This window comes from Myotis davidii, unplaced genomic scaffold, assembly GCF_000327345.1.
Source record: "Myotis davidii unplaced genomic scaffold, ASM32734v1 scaffold134, whole genome shotgun sequence".
Classification (NCBI taxonomy): Eukaryota; Metazoa; Chordata; class Mammalia; order Chiroptera; family Vespertilionidae; genus Myotis; species Myotis davidii.
In genome coordinates, this window is record NW_006288853.1 from 3,399,740 (window position 1) to 3,409,649 (window position 9,910).

The window sequence follows — 9,910 nt, forward strand, 5'->3', positions numbered from 1 at the left end:
TTTACCCTCCCCAGAAGGCTCCCCAAATGCATCTCCTGCACATCGAATCCCACTTGGTGTCTGCTGCTCTGAGGACCCGAACAGCACACCCTCACTCTTGCCTGGACCTCCCTGGGCGGCTGCCGGGCCCTTGCTGAGGAAGGGCAGCTGCTCTCACTGCTTGGGGAAAATGGCCACCCCAGTTTCCAGTTTCATACGTTACCGCCCTCCCCAGATGAAGTCATCTTTCCCCCTCTCGCCCTGTCCCCCATCTCAAGTGTGGGGCCGCCCATCCTGTGGACTGTGACCCTGTGGTGGAGGTGGGGAGGAGAGGACAGAGGGGGTTGCAGTGAGCTGAGTCGATACCCCCACACCTGCCTATGGCGGTGCCAGCCTGGTTAATTCCTGTAAAGGGCTCGCCCCTTGAAAGGTTTTTGAGATGCACCTTTATTTGTCCTGAAATGTCTGTTCAAATAGCAGTTACTGAGCGCGCTGCTTTCCAATGCCTGCCTCTTACATTTAAAAAAGTTCTTGCCAATTTTGTGGTTCAGAATAGAATCTCATACTTATTTAATTTTATATTTCGTTTCAATGAGTAGTGGTGCTGAACTTTTTCCGTGTTTATTGGTCATTGATGTTTTTCTCTTCTAGGTTGTCTGTGTCCTTTGCTGACTTTTTTTTTTATTGACTTGTAAAGATGGGGACACTTTATTTCTCATCTACGTTGAATTATCATTAGCTTTAAAATATCACCAGACACGTGCTCAGAGCCTATCCCCCCCGAGCCTCCATGCCTCAGTGTGTCCCGCAGCGGCCCTGCTGCCAGACCAATAATAACCTTCGCTTGTTTTCCTACGTTCTCGAGGGGAGCACTAGCCTTGTCAGACACTCATCCTCCCGTTCAGCATGCCCGCAACAGCACAGGTAAGCACCGTGAGCCCCATTTGCAGGCGGGGATACTGAGGCCCAGTGAGTGGCTCATTCCAGAGGTGGATGTCGGAGCCAGCTCTGGGAGCTGGAATCCGCTCCGACAGTTCCCATGACGGGGGACAGAAATGTCTGTTTCGGGAAGAGTGTCCTTGCTGTGGCGGGCTGGAGGGGGAGGGGGGCGAGGGGAAAGCATGACGGCTTTGAAAACCCTCCCTCAAGGTCTTGTGGTTCTCGGACTCGATGCTGTTCAAACCCCTGCGTGCTTTCAAGAGGTTGCCCTCAACACCCACAAGAAATGCCGTTTCCTCTGAGTCACACGGGCAGATTATCTATGACATCGGCCTTTTAAGTTTCACTTTGTACTTCTTCTTGGCTTATTCTTTCCTTTTCCTACCACCTACCCACCTCACCCATCAACAAACCCTGCGTGACAGTGTGTCTACGCAGCCCCAAAGCAATTTTCATTCTTCCTTTGAACTAAATGAGGCCATCTTCTGGGCTGAACGAAACAGCAATAGTTTATGAAAATACCCATTTCCCCATTCCCGCCCTGATGTTTGAGGTCACCAGTCTTTTTAATTTTTGCCAATCTGATAAAAAAATCATCTTTTATTTTTAACTTCATATGACTTTCCCAATTACTAATGAAATGGGACAGCTTCTCGTATTTTTATTGGCCACTTGGATCTTATCTCCATGTACTTGCTTGTTTTTCTATTGGGCTGCCTTTTTAAATTAATAGGCATACATTTTTAGTACAGTTTGTTTCATCTGTAGGTATACAGCCAAGTCTTTCTACCAGTTTGGCTTGTAACTTTTTTGTTGTTAATCCTCACGCAAGGATATTTTTCCATTGATTTTTAGAGAATGGAAGGGAGACACACACACACACACACACACACACATAGAGAGAAACATTGATGTGAGAGAGACACATCATTTGGTTGACTCCCACATGTGCCCTAACCAGGACCTGGGATCAAGCCAGCAACCAAGGTATGTGCCCTTGACCGGAATCGAACCCGGGACCCTTCAGTCCGCAGGCCAACGCTCTATCCACTGAGCCAAACCAGCTAGGGCTGTCTTGTAACATTTTTTAGAGTGCACTTTGTCAGAGAGAGGTTAAGTTATTTTGTAGTCAAATTAATGCATTTTGTGTCTTACGTCTTGTGTAAGCAGACCTTCCCTACCCGAGGTTAGATATCCATTTCCTGTTTTCTTTGACTACTTGCACAGTGCTGTCTTGTATGTGTAGTGCTTTAATTCATCTGGGATAAATTTTTATGTGTGAATGACATGAGGCGGAGAATACAACTTTTTCCAAATGTGTATCCAGTTGGCCCCACATTATTTATTGAACTTGAACTACAGCCTCGCCATTAGATCCCCATGCACACGTGGGTCCGTAGAGTAGACATGTGGTTGTCATTGCCCCAGTGTCAACTCAATTCCGGTGACCATATCTGACTTTCCATCACCAGGAAGCACAGGGCTCCCCAAAAGGCGCCTCCTACATGGCCCTGTGTGGTTCTGGGGGACCCCTGGGTGGCGGTTTCCACCCGGACAGGTGCCAGAGGATGTTTCATGGGCTTTCGAGGTGGGGATGAACACAGGTGTGTTGATGTGTCTCACGAGGGGATGTTCCGTCCTTGTCATGTGGGCTAAGTGTCTCCCAAGGGTTTTGGGAGAGGATCTGAAGAATGCAGGCTCTGAGCGGTCAAAGCCGCCTGCTGCCTCCTCCTCCCTCGGCAGGGAAGCCCTGGGTGGCCATGCGAGATGACCCACTCCCTCAGGTTGCCTGGGTCTCTCCACCTCTCCCTTCTGCGCTCGGCTGGTCCATTCTGACGGGCCCTTGTCCCACCTGCCGCGGATCCCCATCAGTGCACTGGCTGGCATTCTCTCCGCTGGGTCCACTCCCCCTGGCTGAGGACAGCAGGATGGTGGCTTCATACAGACATTTTCCAGGGGAGGATTGTGAGGAGGAGGGTCGGTTCCAGCAGGACATTGGTGGGGAGGGGGCGTGGAAGGCCAGCGCGCAGGCTGTGGTGGGTTGTTCTGTCCCCGCAGCTCCACGCACAGCACCGTCTCTGTGGGTGTTTCTTGAATGAACAGATACTACTGAGCATTAATATGTGCCTGACGGATTGCTTCCTTCCTCCAGCCTCAGTTTCTTTGTAAAGTGCAGTGTATAATGCTCTCCCGCCCTGAACACCCTGGAGCATGCGCAGGCCTCCCCAGCTGTCTCTGGGATCAGAGGCAGGACAGGTGTCCCCCCCTTTTCTTTTAAAAAAAATATATTTTATTGATTTTTTACAGAGAGGAAGGGAGAGGGATAGAGAGTTAGAAACATCTATGAGAGAAACATGGATCAGCTGCCTCCTGCACACTCCCTACTGGGGATGTGCCCGCAACCAAGGTACATGCCCTTGACTGGAATCGAACCTGGGACCCTTCAGTCTGCAGGCCGATGCTCTATCCACTGAACCAAACCCTTTAGGGCAGGGCCCCTTTTCAATGCTGCTGTGCCTTCCTCTTTGTGGCATTTCCACATTAGATTTTCTCCCACACCTGGGCACACGTGTGATCTGAACCCCTGACTTAGCTGTTAGTGCATCTAGGCGACACTTGAGGAATTGGGGACTCACGGGAAGCCTTAGCAAGGAAGGTCACTTAGCAAGCGAGGGTGTGGCCCATCGCACACATCTGGTCTGGGAAGGCCTTGGAAGTGTGTGCACTCCAGATGGTACCAGTCAGGGCTCTTTTGCCCAGTGTCGTTGATGCAACAAAGACAAGAAACAAACAAATGCTTTTTGGGGGACATAATTAGGAAAGAAATGACCAGAACTTCTAAGTCATTGAACCTTCTAAAGGAAAACCCTAGTATTTTTTTCATACGCACTACAGAGGATGGCCAAGAATAAGCTACCGTCCCACCCGCTGGGGTCCCTGGGGCACCTGCTGAAAGCATCACTAGGGATCGCGTACGGTTTATAAGCTAATTTCACGGTTTGCTTAGCAAGCGCATCTGCACGGTTTAATGGTTTCCGAAGGACTTGCGAGCAGACTGGGTTCTTCACAGAGTTATAGGATCCCCGCCATCTCCTTTGCCCTGTGAGTTGGTGCAGCAAACCATGGTTTAGTTTTGCTTCTGAAATCACAAACAGATGTTTATGTTTAGACTGTGGCTCCAGCTTAAACACAGGCCTTTCTATTTCTCTTCTGCCCAGCTCGCTGTTCAAGGGGCAGGAGGGCCCCTCCCCTGAGCTGCCTCCAGCATCGGCTGCTCCCTCAGCCTGGGCTTCCAGGGAGTGGGGGCCTTGGGAACGGAAGAGAGTGGGGCCTTTGATAAGGAGGGCCTTCTGGGCCGGTCTGCGAAAGCCCCTCTTCTGTCCTGCTGTGGGGGCCGTCTCTGCCAGTTGAGGTGTTGGAGAGGCAGAGAGGAGGGTCAGCATGCCAGCTCGGTGCTCACACCGCGTGCTGCTCTGTGGACTCTGCTCCTACTTTCTCCTCAGGCTCCCCACCCTCTGTTGGCCCACTGGCCGCAGAGCCCCTGGAGTGAATCTCAGCTTCCTAGCAACATTATTGACAATAGCCCACATGTGGAAACCACCCAAGTGTCCACCAATAGGTGAGCAGACAGGCAAAATGATATAGCCATACAATGGAATATTACACACCCAGGAAAGGAAGGAAGGCCTGACACGTGCTCCAACACGGACGGACTTGGAAACATTGTGCTAAGTGAGTGAAACCAGACTCAGAAGACAGATGCAGGGTGGGGCAAAAGTAGGTTTACAGGTGTTTTAAATTGTCTGGAAAACAATACAGCAACTAATAAGCAGCAATACAAGAATAAACTCTGTGTTTAGCATACGCATAACTGTACCTACTTTTGCCCCCTCTTGTACTGTCTGATTCCACCTGTAGGAGGTGCCTGTAATAGGCAAATCCATAGGATGAGAAGCGGAGTAGAGCTCAGCAGAGGTTGGTGGAGGTTGTCAGTACTTGTTCAACGGCTGGAGATGATGAGAAAGTGTGAGGGGTACACGGAGTGACACTGACACAGCACTGCGAGTGTCTTTATGGACTCACGCTTACACGTGGGTGCAATGACAAATCCTGCGCCATGTATATTTTATCACGTTTTTAAAAAGCGAGTGGCAGGGTGGCACAGGGAGGCTGTGCCCTTTGAGAGCATCCCCTAAAACGGGCCCCTGTCAGCCAGGCGAAGGCCTTGTGCTGACGGTGGTGGTGAGGGCGATGGAGGAGAGACGGGGCGCAGTACACTCCCCACGTTCAGGAGCCAGCATGGTCTGGAGGAGAAGCTGCAGACGAAGGGGCGGGGAAGGTGCTCAGCCCTCTGTACATCTCAGGTCCACGACGGCCCGAGTCCCTCCGCGCGCAGGCTGTTAGGAGGATTAAATGACCGGATACACGTGCAGTCCCTAAAACACTACACTAACCGCTCAAGAAATGTTATTTCTTTTTTTCTTTTGTAAAAGTGTTTTTATTGATTTTTAGAGAGAGAGGAAGGGGGAGGGAGAAGAGAGAGAGATAGAAACATCGATTGGCTGCCTCCTGCATGCCCCCCCCACAGGAGATGGAGCCCACGACCTGGGCATGTGCCCCGACTGGGAATCGAACCGGGACCACTTGGTGCATAGGACGGTGCTCAACCACTGAGCATCACCACCGGGCAAGATACCTGATTTCTTAGTATTTCACTTGTGGTGTCAGTGAGAGAGAAATAATGGAAGTGAAGAGGCAGGCAAGGGAGTGAGGTCCCTCTCAACGACTCCCACCTGGGAAAACGCTTTACAAAATAAAAACCCTCGAAGTGCCACGTTACCACAGAGAGGGAGCGGCCTGGGTGGTACCGATGTGCTCCCTTAATGACCACCTCCGGTGGTGGAGGGCCTCGGGCGGCCGAGGTCCCAGTGCGAACGGTGATGCTGCCGGTGAGTGGAGAGGACGGGAGACCCAGACGTTTGCCTGGAGGCCGCTTCCCTGCAGGCGGGTGAGTGCTGAAGGGAATTCGGGTCTCCCAGGGGAAAAGCCATTGTCCTGCGGGGAACTGAGTCACTGCCTTTTAAAGATGAAACCAGGAGCCAGCTGTTGTGGAGATGAACTGTGAGCCGAGATGTGCACTTGGAGCCCCACAGTAAACAAATTCTGCTGATACCTGCCAAACAACAGCAGCTGTGCTGGTTCTGGCCCAGGGCTGTGTATCTGGGCCTTTGAGAAGAGAAAGGCAAATGGAGCGGGGGCTTCTTCAAGCATCAGGACAGCGGTGCCCTGGGGCCTGCCTGGTGAGCAGATTCATGGAGACAGGCCAGGCGCTGTGGGTCCATTCAGCCACGGCTGTTAAGGGCCAGGATTAGATGCATATAGAATCAGGGCCTGGCCCCTCCGAGCGGGACAGCGGTGCAGAAGTCTCTGTTCTAACCCCTTGTTTTACAGCCGGGGTCTGCAGGGGATGTTTTATGTGATTGCAATGTGCTAAGAGAATGGATGGTGTTGGGGCTCAGTCTCCAATCAAAATCCAGGCTCACATAAAGCTATGGCCAGTGTGGGGTGCGTGTGGGGCTGGTTTCAGTCTTTGGCTGCTCATGAGGGTCCTGTCTGTGAGGGGGGTGGATCTTTCTGTGTGACACTAACCCTGACCACCTGTGAGAATCTCACCTGTGCCCCTGGTCTCAGCTGCACCAGACCTACCCCCATCCCGAGCAGTGGAAAGCCAGGCAGTCTGCCCCGGCCGGTGTGTGTGGCCACGTAGGCCGTGGAGGTCTTGGCTGGGAAGGACCTCACCGGGCAGCAGGGGCGGGAGGGGGAGCAGCATCCATGAGCAGGTGAAGGTGGTGGGCCTGGCCCTGCTGGGTCACAACCTTCCCAGGCCAAGTGAGCACCAGCTGTGGCCAGAGAAATAGCTGCCTGGCCTGAACTGAGTCCGCAGAGAAATGAGAGGCCGGTGGGTAACACAGAAGAGGCTTCCCTCAGCCCCGTGAGAGATTCTCATTTCTGTGGTCAGTGATGGAGAGCAGGGCCGGCCCAGCCCCACGCCACCTCTACCCGGGCAGTGTGTGTCCCCTCTGTGACGCCTTCTGGGCGCCCCCTCTGTGGCAGCCTGCACTGGAATCAGCCCACTGGTTCTTCTGCCCAACCAAGTCTGAGGTGGGGCCGGAGATTTATATACACGGAATCCCTCCCCACGACCAGGCTGTACGTCACAAGGAGGCAGTGTAACACGATGGCTCATTTCCTCCACATGTAGAACAGCTGCCTCCAGAGGCACCGAGCTCTCTGAATCTGGGAGAGTTTGAGCTGAGGCTAGAAGGTTCCTTGGTGGCTTTCTTTCTTTCTTTCTTTCTTTCTTTCTTTCTTTCTTTCTTTCTTTCTTTCTTCCTTTCTTCCTTTCTCCCTTCTAATCATCCACCCAATATCTTCCAAGTATCAAACTTATGCCAGATGCTAGACTAATTGAATAAGATAGAAGTGGCCTTTGGCCCTGGGGAAAGAATGGGAACTATAGGAGCAGAGTGGTAGAGGCTGTGACCTAGACCTGGCAGTCAGAGAAGGCTTCCTGGAGGAAGCCACATTTGAAGCCTGAAGGCTGAGGATGACTTAGGACAGAGGAGACAAGTTCCAGAAAGAGGAGGCAGCATGTATGAAGGGCCAGAGAGCGCATGGCTCACAGAGGAACCCATACGCTCAGGGAGGCGGGGCTTAGCGAGGGGCGAACAGAGTGGAGAGTGGGGTCGGCATGTGTGTCACATAGGAGGTTTGAGTTTCATCCCAAGAGACACAAGGAACCAATGAAGGGTTTAAGCAAGGCAATGATGTGGTAAGATGTGCTGCTTAGGTGGTTTCCCCAGAGGCAGACCCTGAGACAGGGACGGGGTAGTTTATGTGGGAGATGAGTCCAGGAAATACCAGTAGGGGAGTGGGGAACTGAGACGGGGAAGGGAGTCAGCCAAGAGAGCCTGTGTGGCCAAGCAAATCATCTCTGTGGGTACTGGAGCTTAATCCTGCTGGGAACTCTGGGAACTAGCACAGACTCTTCCTTCAGAGTTATTCCCCTTCAGGAGAGGGAGCTGGGGTACGTATAGGCCACCTCCGTGGCCACTGAGCACTGTTCTGGGCCGGGCAGGGCATGGGCACTTCCCCAAAGCTGTGGTCTTCCAATGGGGCAGACAGAGTGGGCTGCAGTATGCGCCTTCAGAGAGAGATGCAGGGGCTGGCTTGGAGGGGGACTCCAGGGGACATGGGCAGGGTGTGGGCACCTCTGTGGCTATGGGGTGGTGTCAGGCAGGGCAGACAGGAGCCTGGAGATCAGTGAGGAGGCCACAGGAAGAGATGGTGGTAGCCTGGGCTGGAGAAGCGGTGATGATAGGCAGAGGGGACAGTGTCAGGATGCAGAGATGGCTGGCCTTGGTGACAGATGTGGGGGAACGAAGAACACTGGAGAGGACTCTCAAAGCCAAAAGGGGCTCCTGCGTCTCCCCAAGGCTCTCCCTCGTCTCCTTCTGCAGGCCCTCCCCTGCCTTGGTCCTCTCCTGACCTTCCCCCACCAGCCAGCCTCTCTGGGTCCTGTCGTTCTCTCCAAAGCTGTGCTGGACGGAGTGCCAGAACACGCAGACATCTGGCCACGGACGTTGGTGCCACAGTTACGTCCCTTCTCCTCCTGGCCCCACTCTCCTTCCCGGTAAACCAGGAGGTTAACCAGATAACCGCTCAGGAGCCCTTTCAGAGCACGGACCTTCTAGAAAGGCCCTGTGAAGGGAATAAAACGAAGATCGTCCTTTTGGGGAAACCAAGGCCCAGGGAGCAGAGGGGCTTGTTGGAGGTCACCGACCACGTGGGTACTTGACCAAGACCGCCATCGCTCATCGGAGCCGCGCCCTCAGCCTGCCCGGGCCCTGCTTCCCCACCGTGTTTATTTCAGGTAGTGCAGCAGCCAGCGTGAAGTTTCAAGATTTCTCTCCTGCTCTTGTTTGTGTGCGTGGCTGTGAACGGAAACGTGTTAAGAGCGGTGGTTTTAAACTGGCTTGCAGCGCTCACCAGTCCCTCCTGTCCCACTTGAGGATCCAGGCTCCATGTACTCTCACTTTGGGACTTTTGAGCCTAGGGGTCCTCACAAGCCTCCAGGGGCTTAATGTACAGGGGGTTTCAGAGATAACCAGGAGGCCTGTGCCGGCAGCTCCGAGCCCCGACCACGGCCCTGCACAGCCTGCGGGCCTGTTCCTAGGGTCCCAGGCACAGGAAACCCAGACATTTCATTTTATATCAGACCCCAAGGCTCTGCGTTTCCTGCACGCTGACCAGGCAGCCCTCCCACACCACCTGCTTGGAGCCCTGGGCCCCCCTCTGAGACTGTGGGACAGGGGAGAGCTGTGCAGCCTGCAGTGGGTCCTGAGGAAGTCCGAGTTTCCAAACTGACTGCTCCAGGTCAGTGACGGCCCTCATCCTTGTTCTCTTTGCCTGGTCCCATGTTTTCCCACATCAGTTGGTTTTTTTTACAAGGTGGAACGAATTGTCAGCAATTAGAAGTCAAATTGGGATTTCTGGGTACTTTAAGGATCTAGAAGACCTGGCAGCACTGGGCTCACATTCCTGCCTGCGAATGTTTGGCTGGTGTGGAGCTGCAGCCTCCCCACCCCCAGATAAGACCTGTGCCCTTCAGTTCACCACAGCCCCCCCGCCCCCCCCCCCCCACACACACACACTCCCTATTGCCTCACAGCTGGGAGCTGAGTGTCCGTTGCCATGTGTCACCAAGTTTATGCTGCTGTTTCTCAAATCAGAGATTTATGAGGAAAGTAAAATATGTTGGGTCCCCACATTTCCAACAAAAGTGGAAAGCAAGCTCTTCTCTATTCCCTGCCTGCCGCTGGGTGAGCCACCTGTCCCGTTGTTAGGGCTGCTAGAGCAGCAGTTTACCTCCAGAGCTGTGTTTGTCCCCACCCCCTCCTCTGTCACAGCCACCACCATTACATGTGTCGTC